This window comes from Microcaecilia unicolor, chromosome 8, assembly GCF_901765095.1.
Source record: "Microcaecilia unicolor chromosome 8, aMicUni1.1, whole genome shotgun sequence".
NCBI lineage: Eukaryota > Metazoa > Chordata > Amphibia > Gymnophiona > Siphonopidae > Microcaecilia > Microcaecilia unicolor.
In genome coordinates this window covers 85,352,597-85,372,644 of record NC_044038.1, presented here as the reverse complement: position 1 = coordinate 85,372,644, position 20,048 = coordinate 85,352,597, and positions in this window count along the sequence as shown.

Here is a 20,048-nt window from a genome sequence, read left to right as displayed (position 1 = left end):
TAAGAATCTCTGCCACTGTGACCTGGCATGTTGGTCAGTGGCTTGCTGTCTCTCTTTCTGTGCCAAACTATCTACTGTATTTGTTCTGCTCATAAATTGACAGTACCCTAGTGAATTTGCTAGTAATGACTATGGAGGGCTTGCAATTGCTCTGTATGGTGACTTTCAGGCTTGCTTCTGTTTGAAACCTCACTCATCTCCTGCCCTACTTTGAGCCAGAGTTTTTCTAGGAGAAGGAGGTAATTGTGTGCTTCTGCTTCATACCTTTCAGAACCTTCCTCACTACCCATACAGGCTTGTGCTGGGTCTAAATTGCTCTGTATTTTTTGTTCAATCAGTTCTGGAAATGGTGCTGTTCCTTCATCTATTTTGATTTGTTTCCTTTGCAAAAAGTCTGTGATGGGCTTGTTTCATCTCATTTTTAAGAGTTCTCTTCTGAAACAAAAAAGTGGGGGAAAAAAAAAAAGAATTCCATGTGCTGGTCCTGTCTGTTCATTTGTCTCTTTCTCTCTCACATTTTTGACGGCACAGATAAAAACCTATATGGTTAACATTTCAAGTACCAAGAAATGCAGTCCAGGACCAGGGAAATATGACAGACACAGATTAAAAGGAATTTTCAAAAATACCATAATAGATTGCCTACCTTATGACTCCAGCATGGTACTACAGGGAGTATGACCAGCAAGTGTAAGACTGTTGATCATACTCCACATATACTATCTTAGTGGTCCAAGCTGAAAGGAGCAAGAGAAATGGCAACAGATATTTATGTAAGGAAAATAAACAAAAGAAAGAGGAAAATGGATCATTTATGGTTCACCAAACAAGTGTCTGATGGAATAAAGACAAAACTGGTGGCATTTATGAAGAACAGAGAAAAGAATACCACATAAAGCTCAAAGAAGTTAAAAGAGAAATACGGCTGAAAAATGGCTAGAGATGTAAAGAGAAGTGAAAAGACCTTTTTCAGGTATATTGGGAAAAGGAGAAAGCCTAGAAATAGAATTGTGAGACTGAAAGCCGCTCAGAACTGATAAGTGGAAAGTGATGAGGAAAACGTGGATATACTAAATAAATTCTTCTCTGTTCACAGAAGAAAATCCTGAAGAAGGACCTCTGTTGGCTGACAAAGACGTATATGGAGGGTAGTAGATACAGCACCTTTTATGGAATAAAGTGTTTATGAACATCTAGAAAAACTGAAAGTGGACAAAGCCATAGGGCCTCGTAAACAAATTGAACAGGCTGAAGTTAGGACTCAAAGTGGTGAACTCGATTAGAAACTGGTTGACTGATAGAGAGTGGCAGTGAATGGAATTCACTCAGAGGAATGAAAGGTGAGTAGTGGAGTGTAGTCTGTAGCCTCAATATCATATTTATAAGAGTCTAACAGAAATAAAACAAATATGTACAACATCACCAACAAAACACTTTGTACAAAAGAATTCAGTCTTATCTATTGTTTACTTAAATTGATAAAGAGTCACACAAAAAAACCACTCAAACAAACCATTGACATAGCTGCAGGCGGCCATGGGCCCCCCCCCCCCCAAACTGGGATTTGTGCCCCTGATTTGGCTGGCAGGAGTCCCTAACCCCCGCCAGCTGAAGTGTTTTTTTCTAGCATTTCCTGCCCTGTTTACTTATTTTAAACTCAATTATTTCAAACACAACACTAAACCACATACAAATCTATGGAAACAATTCAACTGTATTTAAAGATCCCTCACCTGGCAGTATCTCATAATTTAATCCTGATCACTCACATCTGCTCTAAAGACAACCAACTCAATACAGAACAGATTCTACAACATTTTCTAAAACCTTGTCTGATGTTATGGCAAACTAAAATTAGATTAAAGTTTTGATGTCACCTCAGTAAGGCCAACACAGTCCCTTCACTACAAAATACTATGCACAAAGTTGTGCAAAAAGATATTCAGAACCTTACAGCACTAACTCCCAAGACTTGAAAAGCAACAACCTTATGCATGAAAAGGCAGGACTGTATTCTGTCCTCTGACAGCCTTACCCAGATTTATAATGTGGCCCTGGGATGAGTTTGATACCTTTGTTGTCATTCTCACTGCAAAGTCACATGAACGATACGTTGTGGGTGGTGTGGTTCTCAGGGAATGTAGCTACACTGGCCTGTCTGCATAAAACTTTTATTATTGGTTGTGCTGTTGCTAGATGACAGGCTCTGTTCCCATTGGTGGGTCTCCCCCTGCTCCCTGGGCCAGTGTGTATCCTTCTCTATCCCTCTCTCCTTGAGACAGTCTCCATATTGTTAAGACAGCACCCTTACCTGCCAGACCCCCTGTTAATGTACTTGTTTCTTTACCTTGAATATATCTTACTGAACAGATATTGTACTCCAGTCACCCAGCTCTGAGCTACTGTCTTCTCAGAATTACGGAGTCTCTATGCCATGGGACAGTGCTTCTGAATTATATCTGACTGTGAGTAATCTTTGTGTTATTCAATAAAGGAACTTCAGAAATATAGAGTCTTCAGGTGTGAATTGGGGTGCCAAGGTTAAACGTCAGGATATCTAAACTTAGAGGACAGTTTATGAGAGGCCTGAATAGACTGTAAATATTATACTTTGCCCTAATTCACCAATCACTACCTAGTGAAAAAACATAAAACAAAGTCAACTGCAACAAGATCTCTACACAGACACTACATGCTAGCAGAATGCCACATCTTAGTCCAGTGATTCTCAAAGTAGGTTCCACGGAACCCTAGGTATCCTCAAACTCTTTCCAGAGGTTCCTCAAAAAATTAGATTGTAGAATTTGTTTGTATATGTTAACATAAATTGAGGGTTTCTCAGTGCATGAGAAAATATTTTAGGGGTTCCGCCATGGAAAAAATTTGGAAATCGCTGCCTTAGTCACAAATATGAAATCAAGATAGACCTTCAACAAATATGAAACAAGGGACCACACATCAGTAATAGAGGTATGAAAGCAAGAAATTGAACTGGAAACCACAGGAAGTCAGACTCTGCACACAACAATAACAGAGAAATAGAAATTGAAATGCAAAATACTAGAGATATACATTTCCAAAATCTGACATATTCCAATTAATAAGTTCAGAATAAAATACTTTTTTCTACCTTTGATATCTGAGCATTTTATTTTTCTATTCACTTTTGCGGACCTGCCAAGTTTTCCACTTTCAACAGAAGACTCCCGCTTTTACGGGTCATTTCCCGCTGAGAAATTGGGAACTCCCGCTGAGTGGCCTCCCATCCAGTGACAGCAGGAAGCACTTTTATAAAGCACCATCTCCTGCTACCACTGATCCCATGCCCCACGGTAGCAGGAGATGACATTTTATGAAGGTGTTTCCTGCTGCTGCTGAACGGGGAGACCACTCCTGTTGCCGCTGGCCACGAATCAGCTGTGCTGGGGGTGGAAAAATGGGTGGAGTAGTGGGTGGAGCTGGGTTGAGCAATGGGCAGGGTGGGATGGAGCTGTGGTGAGTTGGGGTGGACCGTAAATCTCCCCCTGAGTGGATTGGCCCCCTTGGTATCTCTGCTTTGGTCCCAGTGTCTCTTTTCTGTTTTTTTTTTCCTGTCTTTGCAGGGTGTCTTGTCCATTTGACTTTTGTTCTCTCTTCATTTCCACCACCCATCTTCCTTCTGCATCCCTGTCTGTCCTGTCCAGCATTTTCCCTTTCTCCTTCCACCCTCTCTGTGACCCCTCTCAGCCCCTTGCCATCGATAGCAGTACTACTTCAATTAAATCAGCCTGCCTCGGGATTTCAGGCCTTCCCTGTGATGTGTCCCACCCTCACAAAATCAGGAAGTTGCATCAGTGAGTGTGAGATGCATCATAGGGAAGACCTGAAGCCCTGAGGCAAACTGATTTAATTGAAACAGAGCCACTACTGGTGGTGAGGGGAAAAGTGAGAGGGACCATGGGGAGGGAGAAAGAAGGATAGTTGCTGAACCAGGATGGAGGGGGAAAGAGAGGTGCTTGACCAAGGAGAGCAGTGCAGCCTGCAGGCACTTGAAGCAGCCTGATGAGAGGGGGCTTGTGGCTGGGGTGCTTAGCCTCCTCAAACCTCTTATACTGAGCACCTATGTCTGGTTGCACGTGATTCTATAATGATCTGTGCCCAGATCCTTTGCATGCAATCCAAAAGGGGGCATGGCCATGGAGCATGTGAGAGTCAGGGTGTTCCAAAGAATTGCACAATGTTATAGAATTTGGGGGATGTGCATCAAAGTTGTACACCGGGATTTACACCAGGTTTCAGTTGATGTAAGCCTTGTACCCAAAGTTGAGCACAGGAATGCCCACTAGATGCTACTCTATAAAGGACGCTCATCCTGGAGTGGTCTTTATAGAATAGCACTGAGCGATGATATTTCCTGGTGCCTGTTTTTTGCCATCATTTACTGAATCTAGCCCTGAATGTGTGGTTGATACTTTATGAGTTGTGTGTTTCTCCATGGCCTAATTAAGAATTTCAGTTCAGTTTTTTTTTTCAGTTGCCGTGTGCTTCAGAATGTTTCCGTCATGCTTAGTGATACCAATGATTGACAGGCAAATAATGTGCATTAAGCTTTATTTTCATGATGACAGTTTAGCATTTGGCTGGGTTTTTTTCTCCGTTTTTAAAAATGATTTATACTTACGTCTTTGTGAACTTAAATTCCTACGGCTCTTTCCTTTGCATAGTCGCTTCAGAGAGAGGGTTTTCAGAAAGAGAAAACTATTTAAATATAGATCTAGTTTTCAAATGAGTGTGAAAGTGACACTTCCTACTGATCAGGCACATTGAAAAGAGAAAACAAACAGAGAAATTTACCATAGCCAAAATCAGTTGCTCACATTTTCACTTATATATAACTACCGTGGGACCATATTATCTACCATGGGACATCTATAAAAATACTCAACTTTATGCACAGTTTTAGGATCCGATACTAAAAGGATATATGCTTCTAACTTTGAGAGTTATGCTCATAAAATGGCCTCTTTGAAAATTTAATAGGGCTAAGCCTCTCCTGCCCGGTTAAATCACTTTACTACTACTACTTAACATTTCTAGAACGCTACTAGGGTTACGCTACGCTGTACAAATTAACAAAGAAGGACGGTCCCTGCTCAAAGGAGCTTACAATCTAAAGGATGAAATGTCAAGTTGGGGCAGTCTAAATTTCCTGAGTAGAGGTGTATTGGTTAGCTGCCGAAAGCGACATTGAAGAGGTGGGCTTTGAGCAAGGACTTGAAGATGGGCAGAGAGGGGGCCTGGCGTATGGGCTCAGGGAGTTTGTTCCAAGTAAGGGGTAAGGCGAGGCAGAAAGGGTGGAGCCTGGAGTTGGCAGTGGTGGAGAAGGGTACTGAAAGGAGGGATTTGTCTTTGGAGAGGAGGTTACGGGTAGGAACGTAAGGGGAGATGAGGGTAGAGAGGTAAGGAGGGGCTGCAGATCGAGTGCATTTGTAGGTTAGTAGGAGAAGCTTGAACTGTATGCGGTACCTGATCGGAAGCCAGTGAAGTGACTTGAGGAGAGGGGTGATATGAGTATATCAGTCGAGGCAGAAGATAAGACATGCAGCAGAGTTCTGAATGGACTGAAGGGGGGATAGATAGCTAAGTGGGAGGCCAGTGAGGAGTAGGTTGCAGTAGTCAAGGCGAGAGGTAATGAGAGAGTGGATGAGAGTTCAGGTGGTATGCTCAGAGAGGAAAGGGCGAATTTTGCTAATGTTATAGAGGAAGAAGCGACAGGTCTTGGCTATCTGCTGGATATGCACAGAGAAGGAGAGGGAGGAGTCGAAGATGACACCGAGGTTGCAAGCAGATGAGACGGGGACGATGAGGGTGTTATCAACTGTGATAGAGAGTGGAGGGAGAGGAGAAGTGGGTTTGGGTGGGAAGACAATAAGTTTGGTCTTGGCCATGTTCAATTTCAGGTGGCGGTTGGACATCCAGGCAGCAATGTCGGATAAGCAGGCCGATACTTTGGCCTGGGTTTCCACAGTGATGTCTGGTGTGGAGAGATAAAGCTGGGTGTCGTCAGCATAAAGATGATAGTGGAAACCATGCGATGAGATCAGGGAGCCCAGGGAAGAGGTGTAGATTGAAAAAAGAAGGGGTCCAAGGACAGATCCCTGAGGAACTCCAACAGAGAGCGGGATAGGGGTGGAGGATGAACCATGAGAGTGTACTCTGAAGGTACGATTGGAGAGATAAGAGGAGAACCAGGAGCGGACAGAGCCCTGGAACCCAAAAGAGCACAGTGTGTCAAGAAGTAAATTGTGATTGACAGTGTCAAAAGCGGTGGATAGGTCGAGGAGGATGAGGATGGAGTAGTGACCTTTGGATTTGGCAAGGAACAGGTCATTGCAGACTTTAGATAGTGCCGTTTCTGTCGAGTGTAGGGGGTGAAAGCCGGATTGAAGCGGATCAAGGATGGCATGAGAGGAGAGAAAATCAAGGCAACGGCTGTGAACGGCGCATTCAAGTATCTTGGAGAGGAAGGGTAGGAGGGAAATGGGGCGGTAGTTGGAGGGACAGGTAGGGTCAAGTGATAGTTTTTTGAGGAGTGGTGTGACTACAGCATGCTTGAAGGTGTCAGGGACAGTTGCCGTGGAGAGAGAGAGAGGTTGAGGATATGGCAGATGGTGGGGGTGACAATAGGAGAGATGGTGTTAAGTAAGTTGGTAGGGATGGGGTCAGAAGAACAGGTGGTGCATTTCGAGGAGGAAAGAAGATGGGTGGTTTCCTCTTCGGTGATATCAGGAAAAGAGGAGAAGGAGGCCTAGGTTAGTTGGTTGAGGGAGTGGGTTATAGGGTGAAGAGGAGGAGATGGTTTGGTGATGAATTCGAGGTTGATCTTCTGCACCTTGTCGCAGAAGTAGTCAGCCAGTGATTGAGGAGAGAGTGAGGGGGGGTGTGGGAGCGGAGGGCACTTTGAGGAGGGAGTTAAGTGTGGCGAAGAGGCGACGAGGGTTAGAGCTGAGGGAATTAGTCAATTGGGTGTAATAGTCCAGTTTGGCAAGGAATAGGGAGGACTGGAAGGAGGATAGCATGAATTTGTAGTGAATGAAATCAGTATGGGTGCGAGATTTCCTCCAGAGGCGTTCAGCCGATCGGGCACAAGAGCGAAGGTATCGGGTGCAAGGGGTCAGCCAGGGCTAGGGATTAGTACGCCTTGTGGGACGGGAGGTGGATGGTGCAAGGGTGTCCAGAGCAGAGGAGAGAGTGGCATTGTAAGTGGAGACAGCCTTGTCGACAGACTCGGAGGACATGATGGAAGGGAGGAGATTAGAGATACTAGAGGATAAGTTGGGAGGGTCGACAGCCTGGAGATTCCTGGAAGTAGTGGTTAGTGTTGGGCGGGATTGAGGGGGAGGGTGATGAAGTGTGAAGGTGATCAGATGATGGTCAGAGAGAGGAAGAGCTGAGGCGCAGAAATTGGAGGGTGAGCAGGTAGAGGAGAGGACAAGGTCAAGACAGTGGCCAGATTGGTGAGTAGGGGTGGTGGAGCTCAGTTGGAGGTTGAAGGAGGAGGTTAGAGTGAGGAACTGAGAAGCGTATGAGTTGGATAGGTTATCAGTGTGTATGTTAAAGTCTCCAAGAATGAGGGATGGGGATGAGGGCTCAAGAAAGACGGAGAGCCACACATCGAAGTCGGTAAGGAAGGAAGAGAGGTAAATCAGGGGGGGCGGTAAATGACTGCAACTCTGAGTGGCAGCGGGTAGAATAGACGGATGGAGTGAACTTCAAAGGACGAGAAGCAGTGAGACTGCGGTAGGAGGAGAGGTTGAAAACTGCAGGAGGGCGAGAGTAGTAACCCGACGCCACCACTGCGGCCAACTGGGCGGGGAGAATGGGAGAAAAAATAACCTCCATGACATAGGGCTACAACTAAGGCAGAGTCATCAGGGGTGAGCCAGGTTTCAGTTAGGGCGAGCAGTTGAAGGGAACGGGAGATGAAGAGATCATGGGTGAAGGAAAGTTTGTTGCAGACCGAGCGGGCATTCCACAGGGCACACGAGAAGGGGAGGGAGGAGGGGGGGAGGAGGGGAATAGAGATGAGATTGGAGACATCGCGGAAACGTTTGCAAGGATGAGACGAGGACGAGGACAGGTGTGGGGGACCTGGGTTGGGATTGATGTCTCCCACGGATAGCAGGAGAAGGAGCAAGAGAATATCAACCCCTAAGTGAAATTTTTTGCATAAGTAACTTATACAAAAAGTTTTACTTAGGGGTTATTCAAAGCAATTTAACTGGGCAGGAGAGGCTCCTGGCCGGCTAAATCACTTGTGCGGGGCTAACCGGGAATAGTCAGTGGCACTAAACTGGATAATACTACTGAATGTTCCCTTTATCTACCTAAGCTGAAATTGACTAAGTTGTGGACGGTCCAGGGGTGAAATTGGCACTTATTTATTTATTGGGATTTATGAAGAGATTCACCCAAGGCAGTGTACAGCAGTCTAACATAAAACTTACAATTTTGTTAACAGCATAACAATAGTAAAATGACCAAGTATAAACATAAATACAATAAATGAGTTAAACTTGAAATTTAATAATAGAACTACTGTAACCCGAGGGGTTAATAAAATAAAGAACATTATCTGAGTTATCCCAGAGTTCCGTTGTGGCCAGTGCTGGTCCTTAGAATTTGCTGAGAGTTGAGCTTCTGTTGGCTTAGCAACAGCTTTGCTGGCAGTTGCAGAGAGTAGTTCTGTTTTTGTGTGTGGGTGAGAAGATGTGCAGGGTTGAGTGACCATGACCGATAAGTGAAAAGCCAGGTTAGAAAATGTTTAAGGAAGTATAAGGTGTCTGAAATTAAGGTGAAATTTTGGATTCAGTGAAGAAGAGAGAGAATTGCTGTCTGTTTGTGTGGGAGAGGAAGTTACTGGTATATTGATTTTGCTTCAGAGAGAGAGAGAGGAAGTAAGTAAATAGAAGTGGTTTTAAAAGAAAAATAATTCTCTAATAAAAACAAAAAAGTAGGGGAAACTCTATCTTTATCCTGTGTTATACAGCAATGTATGTGTTTAAGTTTGGCACTAATTATAACCATTTAGAAAGGGGAGTAAAGGTTGGGGCAGTGGCGTAGCAAGGGCAGGGCGGTGGGAGCGGTCCACCCCGGGTGCATGCTGCTGGAGAGTGCAGAGAGCAGCCGCGCGCCTGTCAGCTCCGCTGGGTCCCTGCTTCCTCTGCCCCGGAACAGGTTACTTCCTTTGACAATTTTTTAGATTAAGGAGTACATGTTTAAGAATAGGACTGGAAGTGAGAGGAATTTTAATTACATTTATTTTCTTTACATAGTTTGTTTGGCCTCAGTTATCTGTATAAGTTCAACTTGAAGAGATAAGGAGTTAGGGTTTTGCTTCAAATTTAATTTGATTAGTAGTGAGGTTTAGGGGGAAGAAAAAGAAGAAGTTGAAGAATCAACTCCTGGAGAAAAGTCCCGGGTCCCCACGCAAGAAAGTCTTCATTTCATCAGAGTTCAAGGAAAATAACTTGAACTTATACCTGCAGCTAAGTAACAAGTATCAAATTTTTGAAATGGAGGAATATATGTAAGTAATTTTGATTCCCGAGAGTCCGTCGCAGGTTGCGGAGAAATTGTTTTTGAAGAATTGGGTTAGTACAGCCTAGCGACTGTAATAAAAATTCTCTTCTAAGTAGGGTGGTGTTTCATATTGGGGGAAGCAGTTTTAAAAAAAAGTGTCCGGGGTTTTTTTTTTGTTTGTTTTTTTTGTGTTCTCCTGGGAGTCTTTGTTTCCGTGGCAACACCAGTCCCTAGTGAAGAAGAAGATGGAAGATGGGGCAATGGGAGGTCGTACGGCTCCACAGATTCTGACTCATACTGTTATAATTCCTCAAGACTGGACGGTTCCGGATTTCCATGGATTTCCAAGAGGTCCAGAGGACTTGAAAGTAGAGGATTGGATTGACAAGTTGAAATCTCGTTTAAGGATTTTACGTGTCCCTGTGGAGGATCAGGTGGAGGTAGTCAGGGACCATCTAAGAGGAATTGCTCTGGATACAGTAAAATATTCTCTTCCTAGAGATTGTTCCATGGAGGATATTTATGACCTGCTTATACAAGTTTATGGAGACAAAGTCGCTTTAGGTCTTCGAATCCAAGAATTTTACAATTATAGACAAGGGGAAAGAGAGACCATACGTGTTTTTGCGTACAAGTTACAGGAGAAATTGGAAGCCATCAAAGAAGAATGAGAAATCCTGATGAAACCCTCAAAGAACAATTTATTATTGGTTTGCAGGATGATGTCCTGAAAGAGGTTTCAAAGAGAAGTGAAGACAATCCGGCAATGCCATTTTCTGAGTTGATGCAAGCAGCAATTCGTTGGGCAGGAGAAGAAAGGGGATTAGCTCCTTGGGAGTCCTCTCCAAAAAGAATTCTGCAAAGGAACAGAGATGATGCAGGAGATCATTGTCATTCAGAAGGATCTGCCACGGTGGCAATGATGCATCAAATAACCAGTATGTTTTCCAGAATGTGTGAGAGGCAGGAAGAAAAGTGGAATCGGCAGAGAAGGGAAAGAAATAGTATGAGGTATTCTAATTTTCGGGGAAGGTATTCGGGATATGATCCAAATTTGAGACCTTTAAGAACTAATACAGGAGAACTGATTTGTTATCAATGCCAAGAGCCTGGGCATATTGCTCGTAACTGCCAGAGCAAAAAAATCAAACAGTTCTTGCCTGGGAGGAGACAAGAATGAGTCAGAAAAGCCAAACACCAGTGGAAATTATGTGAAGAGTGGTAGTACTCGAGGTGAAATGTCAGGTTCTTCAAAAGGAAATGATATCAAGTCGGCTGTGCAGATGCAGAAACATATTAGCAGTGCAGGTGAAGGATGAGAAACTTTTTGGAGAGAGAGCCATTGGATCAAGTCCTTTGTTAAAAATTAAGATTGAAGGGGTTGACACGCTCTGTACAGTGGACACTGGATCAAACGTTTCTACCATACTGGCTAGTTTCTTTTACAAGAACTTTACAAAATCTGATTGTTTAAAAGATGCTAGTAAACTGACATTGGTAGCTGTGAATGGTACTGAGTTTCCAGTCCTGGGGTACATCGATGCCAATGTACAGTGTTTAGGACAGTTAATACCTAAAAGGTGCATCTTTGTAGTGAAGAATAACTTCTGTGATGGACAAATTGAAAATAATTCCATACAAAGAATTGTCGGTATGAATGTTCTGCAGCATTTAGAGGGATTATTCAAGGATCTTTCCTGTTTCACATTAGAGCCCGTGAAGATTTCGGGTATTTTATGAAAATTTCCCAGAAGCGGGTCACCAAAATAAGAGAATCTGATGGATTTGTAAAGCTACAAGGCAATGTGGGTCAAATTATACCTGCCATGTCTGAAAGAATTTTGGTTGGGAAGTGTCAACAAGTTCGGAAAGTTCCACAAGCATTACTAGTATCTGCTTCCAAGAGAATTAATTTGCCAGAAAAAGTAATGGTGGCTAACACTTTGGTTACACAACATCGGGGAAATGTACTTGTATGAATGATTAATATGGGGGTTCGAGATGTCATTATTCCCGGAAGAGCGCGAATTGCTGAAGTACACACGCCGGAATTAATTATTCCTGAGGTGGATTCTATTTTGTCTATGAGTGTGGAAAATGATTGGGTAAAGATGTTACCAGAGGTGAAGGTGGATTGGGAGAATTTAATGCCGGAGCAAGCCAGAAGTTTAAAAGAACTCTTGTGGCAACACCGATCTGTATTCTCCACCAATGATTCCGATATTGGTTATTCGAGTTTAGTGTCACATCGGATCAATACGGGAAAATCCAATCCAATCAAACAGCCATTCAGAAGAGTATCTCTGCATATTTTTGAACAATTTAAATCACATGTAAATGATTTGGTGAGCAAAGGTATATTACAGAGAAATCATAGTCCTTGGGCCTCACCGGCTGTAGTAATAAAGAAAAAGGATGGTAGTCTTAGGTTCTGCTGCGACTATCGGAAGTTGAATGCAATAACTATTAGGGATACTTACCCACTGCCCAGAACAGATGAATCTTTGGATGCGTTGGGAGCTTCTAAATGGTTTTCTTTGCTTGATATGACCTCAGGATATTTTCAAATGGGGATGTTCTCAGAAGATATGGAGAAATCTGCAGTCACAACACCTTTTGGACTGTTTGAATGGACCCGAATGCCATTTGGCCTATGTAACGCGCCTGCTAGTTTCCAGTGCTTGATGGAAACCGTTCTGAGCGATTACGTTTTCGAAATCCTCCTACTGTATCTTGACAATATCCTAATCTATGCGCCAACCTTCGAAAAACACCTTGAGAGATTAGATGTAGTCTTCCAGAGAATGAGGAATCATGGATTAAAATTAAAACCCTAAAAATGTAAACTTGTTTGTCAAGAGGTTTGATTTTTAGGATATATCGTGTCTGAAAAAGGTGTTCCGACAGACCCTGAGAAAGTAAGAATGTTGCAGGAATGGAAAGTTCCAACAAACAAGACTGAAGTTCGGAGTTTCATGGGGTTTGCCAGTTTCTACTGTCGATTCGTGAGGAACTTTGCACAAATTGCTGCTCCATTACATGCACGTACTTGAAAAACTGTTCTAGAGGGGTCTAAATTTATTTGGATGAAAGACTGTCAGCAAGCATTTGATGTCCTTAAACAGAAAATGTCTATAGCTCCCGTCTTGTCTTATCCTGTGTTCACGGAACCATTTATCCTAACTACAGATGCGAGTAACAGGGGCTTAGGTGCTATTCTAAGTCAAGTACAAGAAGGTGAAGAAAAAGTTATCGCCTTTGCCAGTCGAGGGTTGAGAAAATTAGAGAGAAATTTTAGTAATTATTCAGCCTTCAAACTAGAATTGCTAGCACTCAAATGGGCTGCCACCGAAAAATTCAGGGAATATTTGATATATAAAAAATGTATAGTGAGAACGGATCACAATCCTTTAAAATATTTGGAAAGAGCCAAAGTACAAGCTGTGGAACAGCGTTGGCTGGCTCAACTGGCTGAATTGGATTTTTCTGTTGAATATAAGCCAGGATGAAATAACTTGGTGGCTGATATACTTTCTAGGTTACCTGACACCAAAGAACCTGAATTGAGGGAAGAAGATACTGAAAAGGATTTTATGGGATTTTCTTGTTGATTAATATCTGTTAAACAGCATATTAAAAAAATGGTTATAAGAGAGGGTGCAATGAGTGTAATGGTGTATTATTAGAAACCCAGAACTCTGAAGTTGTAAGAGTACAAAGAAAAGATGAAACACTGAAAAGTATTATTTCCTGGTTGGACGATAATCGTTCCCCAGGATCAGAAGAGATAAATTCTCCCGCGAAAAAGTTGTTATGGAAATACCGGGAAAAATTACAAATAAAAAATGGAATATTATTCAGGGTATATGAAGATTGTCATCATGGGAAGGATGAGTTTCAAGTAGTGGTGCCAGATGCTTTAAAGAAAGAACTTTTGGAAACTTATCATAATCGAATGGGACACTATGCAATGGAAACTACATTTAAGAATTTACGGAAAGCCCATTTTTGGGTGAATATGAGGAAAGACGTGGAACAGTGGATACAGAATTGTATCCTAATTCCTAGAGAGAAGACTGAATTAAGCTGTTTCAATGTGATTTGTCCTCAAGAAGTATTGGCCATAGATTACACGGTGTTGGAGAGAGACAGTGGGGGTTTTGAAAACGTACTTGTGATGACGGATATGTTTTCCAGATTCGCTATAGCACTGCCAACAAAAAAACAAGCAGCAAAAACGACTGCCAAAGTGTTAGTAGACAAATGGTTTGCAGTTTATGGACTTCCGGAGAAAATACACTCTGACCAAGGTGCAGCTTTTGAATCCCTATTAATTAAAGAGCTATGTGACTGGTACGGCATAAAGAAGACTCGTACGACCCCATATCATCAACAGGGGAATGGAAGGTGTGAGCGGTATAATCGCACCTTACTTCAAATCCTTTCCACTTTTCCAGAACTGAAAAAAAGATATTGGTCGAAGTTTCTGCCTGAAGTGAATCAAATATATAATAGCTCTATACATCACGCAACTGGTTTCACGCCGGCATTTCTTTTCCTAGGTAGGGAAAGTCTTTTGCCACATCGTTCCCTTGTGAAAGAGGATGAGGATTTGAGAGAAGATAGATCAGTCGAAACATTGGAAGATTGGATAAGTTTTCACTGGGAAAAATTAGAATTTGTACAAAGACTGGCCAGAAAAACAGCAGAGTATCAAAATGAGAACATGAAGAGACAGTATGCTAGGAAATCCGGAGCTGAACAACTTCATGTGGGAGAGTGGGTCTTGCTTCGGAGACAAAGATTTTTTGGGAGACACAAGACATTTGGGAAGCCTGACCCTATAAAATTATAGAAATTTATGCTGACAATTTTAATGTTATAAAAATTCAAAATGAAAAAGATGGGGAAAAAACGGTTCACAGAAATATGGTGAAGAGGTATAGGTTTAATGAGGTAGAACCTGAGATAAAACAGACTCAGGATATAGTGATCACTCGAGGAGGAGGTTGGTATTCTCAAACAGAAACTGATATAAACAATTGTGGGTTTATTATTTTTACAGAAGTTATTTTTGATCCTGCTATTTTGGGACAGGATACTGTGAACACTAAAAGTGTAAGAAGTTCAGTCAGATGTAACAAGGGTATTTGTTCCTCTTTTCTTAAAGAAAATTTTATTTTGGGATGAGTTTGAAGTATGATGTGGTGCAAAGTATAATTTCTGATGTCAGTTATTTCAGGAATAGTTAAAAAAAAAGAAGTATCTGATTTACAAAATCGGAAGATGGAAAAAGGTTTTTATTTAAATTGCAGAAGGGAGAATGTGAAGTTTGGTAATGTTGAGGACAACATTAAATTTAAGTGGGCGTGAAATGTAACCCGAGGGGTTAATAAAATAAAGAACATTATCTGAGTTATCCCAGAGTTCCATTGTGGCCAGTGCTGGTCCTTAGAATTTGCTGAGAGCTGAGCTTCTGTTGGCTTAGCAACAACTTTGCTGGCAGTTGCAGAGAGTTGTTCTGTTTTTGTGTGTGGGTGAGAAGATGTGCAGGGTTGAGGTGCCATCCGCCTTATTTTCGAAAGTGATGGGCGCCCAGATTGCGACCTAAAAGGCATATAGACGTCTCCATGAGCAAAGGGCACCCAAACCTAATAATCGAAACAGGACTTTCAGTGCGCTCACAGCGCACGAACGCCCAGGTACGGACGCTCTAACAAGGGGCGTGTCAGGGGCGTGTTAGGGGCGGCATTACGAGATGGCCGCCTCCAACGTATAACGGATAGCGAAATGGTTTTGCATGGGCGGGAACATGGGCATCATTGTTTAGACCCGAAATAAAAGCGACCAGAGTAAGGGGGAAATCGTCTTTAGACCCATTAGCGATTGTGTGGAGTTGGAGAGTGGCAAGATCGTTGTTGGGAGAGCTGAATTGTTGGTTGCAGAGAAAGTTGAGTGTGTTGAGTACCTGTTACCTTTGGCTGTGTGCCCTAGTCGTAACGTTTTCAACCTCACCTGCCTCGTGTGTGTTTTACCTGTTCACCTTTCCCTACCCTTTCTAGCCCCCAAACCCAGATACCACTACTTCTTCCTCTATCAGCCCTTCCCCTCACCATTCACTGTTCCCACGTTTATATTGGATTCCCTTACCTCCGTTTGTCTCTTTCTTCCCTGTACTGCTGCAGCTGTGTGTGTGAGCACAGTCATTTCCTGTTTGGCGAGTGAGTGGCCAGAGGGTGTGGTGGGAGTGAGCTTCTGTGTGGTGCTGTTGTTTGACTACTACTTGCACTGGTGGGGAAATGGAGGCACTAAATTCACTGGCGGCTTGCAAGTTGGAGGAAGGGGCCACACACCGCAGGAGGTACTCATAGCCCCGAGTGTTCAGGCCCCGCACCACTTTCTTAGACCTCACTGACCAGCAGTGTCTGACAAGGTACCGTTTTGATAGGGCGACATTCAGCAGCTTTGTGAGCAGCTCCAACCCCTCCTTCAGCCCAGGACCCATAGAAATAACCCCATCCCTGTCCACCTCAAAATCACTGCATCTCTCTCTGTTCTGGCCACTGGGAGTTTCCAGTCTGTATTAGCTGTTAACACAGGTCTCACCCAGGCTTCTATTTCAAACTGTCTCACCCACTTCCTGGATGCTTTCCTTACCCACACCTCTCACTACATCACTTTCCCCACCCCCCAGGCCCTGCACAACAACATGGTTGCCTTCTATGCTGTATCTCACTTCCCCTCAGCTATAGGTGTGATTGACTGCACACATGTTGCATTGAGACCCCCCCCAGGCACAAGAGGCCACTTACAGAAATCGTAAGGCATTTCACTCGATGAACGTGCAAGTGGTGTGTGATGCCCAGGGGGAGATCATAGATATGTGTGCCCACTACCCTGGTTCAACCCATGATGCATATGTACTGCAGCACTCGGGCATCTTCCGGAGGTTTGAGCAAGGGGAGATCACCGGTGGATGGCTACTAGGTAAGTGCAGCATGGATCTACCCAAACTATACCTCCTCCACTGGGCAACCCTCAGCACTGTCTTCCTCCAGCTCACTCCACAACCCACTATTCTCACCCACCGCCAAAAGGTACCTGCTCCAAACAATACACACTCATATTTCTCATTCTGTTTCTCCCCAAAGGTGACCGAGGCTACCCACAGAGGACTTGGCTTATGACCCCTGTGGTGCACCCACAACCAGGGTCAGAAGAGACATACAACACCAGACATTGGAGCACCCGTGGGATCATTGAGCAGACCTTTGGCCTACTGAAGAATTGTTTCCGCTGTCTGGACCATTCTGGAGGGGAGCTCCTGTACAGCCCCCAAAAGGTGGCCAAGATCTTCGTGGCCTGCTGCATGTTACACAATTTGGCCCTGCGCAGAGGACAGGCCCTCCCAGATGAGCCACAGCCACCAGAGGAGCAGGCCCCAGATGAGCAGGGTCAGGAGCCCCCTCCACCTCCCGCCCTCAGAGCAGAGCTCACTGCTCACCAGCTGGGGGTCAGAGCCAGACAAAGACTCATCGAAACAAGTTTTCTGTGAGAGTAAGTTGACATTTATTTCTATCAATCACTTAAGTATTTACATAACATCACCACCACCGCCACCCCACCCCGTCCCCGCCTACCCCTCCCACTGTGTTCCTTTGCAGCTGGTGCTGCAGGGGAAGTCTGTTCAGACTCCTCTGATGGGCTGCTCCCACTGTCCTCCTCTGTCTCCACACAGCAGCCTGCTGCCTCGGCTGCCCTGTGGAAGTCCGGCCACCTTGTGGGCTGTAACCTGGCCACAGGACCCAGAAGGGGAGTCGGTGTGGTGGGTGCTGCACCAGTGACTGGGGAGGTGGACGATCTCAAGGACCACCTCTTAGCTGGTGGTTCTTGGCCACTGGAGGAAGTGGACGCCAGTTGTTGGTGCTGCCTCACGGCTGGAGTAGGTGGTGTGAGGTCAGGGCGCAGGCCCTCGATGCTATGCTCCAGCTGTTGGAGTTGCTGGAGCATAGCATGTTGGGCCTGGAGCACTTCCTGGTGGGCTTCCTGCTGCGCCTGGAGTGCTTCCCGCTGCAGCTCTAATTTCTGCTGCCGGTACTCCTCCATGTGCACATTGTGCCGCAGCAATTGAGTGGCCATGCTCAGTATTTACCTCCTCTGGCTGGATGGCCTCTGGCGAGGAGCTGCCCCCCTTTCTTAATCCTCTTCATCAGCAAAGGCTACAGGTGGTGGAGGCACAGCCTGTACTGCTGCTGGTGCAGGTGGAGGTTGAGCCTCTACTGCTGTTGCTTCTGCTGCTGCAGGTGGTGGAGGTTGAGCCTCTACTGCTGCTTCTGCTGCTGCAGGTGGTGGAGGCTGAGCCTGTACTGCTGGTGTACTGCTTTGCTGGGACTGCAGGCCACTAGGGCCAGCCTCATCAGAGTCATCACCTGTATAGTACAAGGGGAGGAAGTGTTTGCTGAAAATAACCCACTTTTGTCTTTCAGCATTCATATACATTGCCCCACACTTGATGACCCAGCAAAGAGATGGTGAGGAGGAATGGGATTGGCACTGATGTGAAAGAGAGCCCCACAGGCAGCTGGGTAGAGGTGGTGGATGGACAGCCAAGAGAAGGACACCGCTCACAAATTGTGGACAAGCTGTTTGTTGTATATTTGTTAAAATGAAGCACATTTGAGCATGTCTTGCTTTACTACTGACTTGCTAGACTGCCTAGAACTGATTTATGAACCAGGTTACTGGCTCCTTACGTTTCATGCATGTGGCCCACAGTGACTAGAGCACAGAGGTGTGGGAAGGAAATATGCAGAGTTTGGTGAGGGGAAAAGAGGAGGGAGTGGAGAAGGGCCCCAAAGCTGTGAAACAGTAGTAACCTACATACACTATTACTACCACCAGGGCCGCCGAGAGCTGGAGCTGGGCCCGGGACAAAGCCGCCCCGACCCCCCACCCGAGGTCGCCGCCCACCCGAGATCGCCGGGCCCCCCTGCCGCCCACCCACCCGAGGTCGCCGGGGCCCCCTCCACCCGCTATCGGGCCGGGCCCTCGGAACTAACCTTAAGCCTCCTTTCACTTCGCAGCAAGCAGCGGCAGGGCAGACCTCTCCTCCTTCCTTCCGTGCCCCGCCCTTGCAGACGTTACGTCAGGCGAGGGCGGGACATGGAAGGAAGGAGTGGCCTGACCTGCTGCTGCTTGCTGCAAAGTGAAAGGAGGCTTAAGGTTAGTTCTGGGAGTGACGGAGGGCGGGCCAGGCGGCGCCGGGCCCCCCTGGAGGCCCGGGCCCCGGGACGTTTGTCCTCCCTGTCCCCCCCTCTCGGCGGCCCTGACTACCACTACTCAAATACAGCTTCCAATCTAATTAACAGACACAGACAGGACAAGTAAGAGGTAAGAGAATTACTAAGGTGGGCATAGTGAGTAAGGGTACTAAGCAAGTGAGTAGTGGTTAGGAGGTAAACACAGCATCATAAAGGTGGGCTTTTAGTCTAGATATGAAGACAGTCAGAGACACACATTGCTTAAACTCCTCCCACCACCTCCCTCCTCCTGCCCCCCACTCCCCACCTCCCTCCTCCTGCCCCCCACTTGTGTAACACGTACTGCAGCACAACAGATACCCCAGCTTCATAATGGTCAACCTACCTGAGCCCTCAGGCTGTGCAGAGGTGTCAAGGGAGCCCTCCTGGGATAAGAGGCCATGAATCATGCGCTCCACGGCGGTGCGTTTCGCGGTGTCATCTGCTGGGGGGTTTTCACCAGCCTTCCTCCTCACATCCCGCCTCAGCTTGCGCCACTTGTGATTGCAGTCTTCGACGTCTTTCCCACAATGGAAGACTGCATTCAGGCGGTCCCTTACCGCCTCCCATTCGCGCTGCTTTGTAGTTGCAGCCAGCCTCTGGCCTGTGGGAGCGAAGAGATTGCTGTGTCTTTGCTCGATCTCCTGCACCAGTAGCTTGACTTCACCATCACTGAAATTACCCTTCCGGGTCAGGGGCTGGCATGGCGGCATTGTACCAATGGGTTTCGATAATACGGAGAGGGGCGTCTAAATAGTCGGCAGGAATGCCCATGTAGGAACATGATAGGCGGGCCTTAGATGGGCGGACTAATTTCGATTATGCACAAGATTCCTAAATGTGTCCAGCTGCTCTAGCGATTTGGGCCGCGTGATTTCAATTATGGGTAGAGAACTATGGGCGTCCCCAGCTGCATTCCCTGTGGACACCCGGGAGGGAGTGGAAAACATGAAAAAGGATCTGAGGAAGCTAGAAGAATGGTCTAAGGTTTGGCAATTAAAATTCAATGCGAAGAAATACAAAGTGATGCACTTAGGGAATAGAAATCCTCGGGAGATGTATGTGTTAGTCGGGGAAAATCTGATAGGTACGGACGGGGAGAGGGCTCTTGGGGTGATAGTATCTGAGGATCTGAAGGCGACGAAACAATGTGACAAGGCGGTGGCCGTAGCTAGAAGGTTGTTAGGC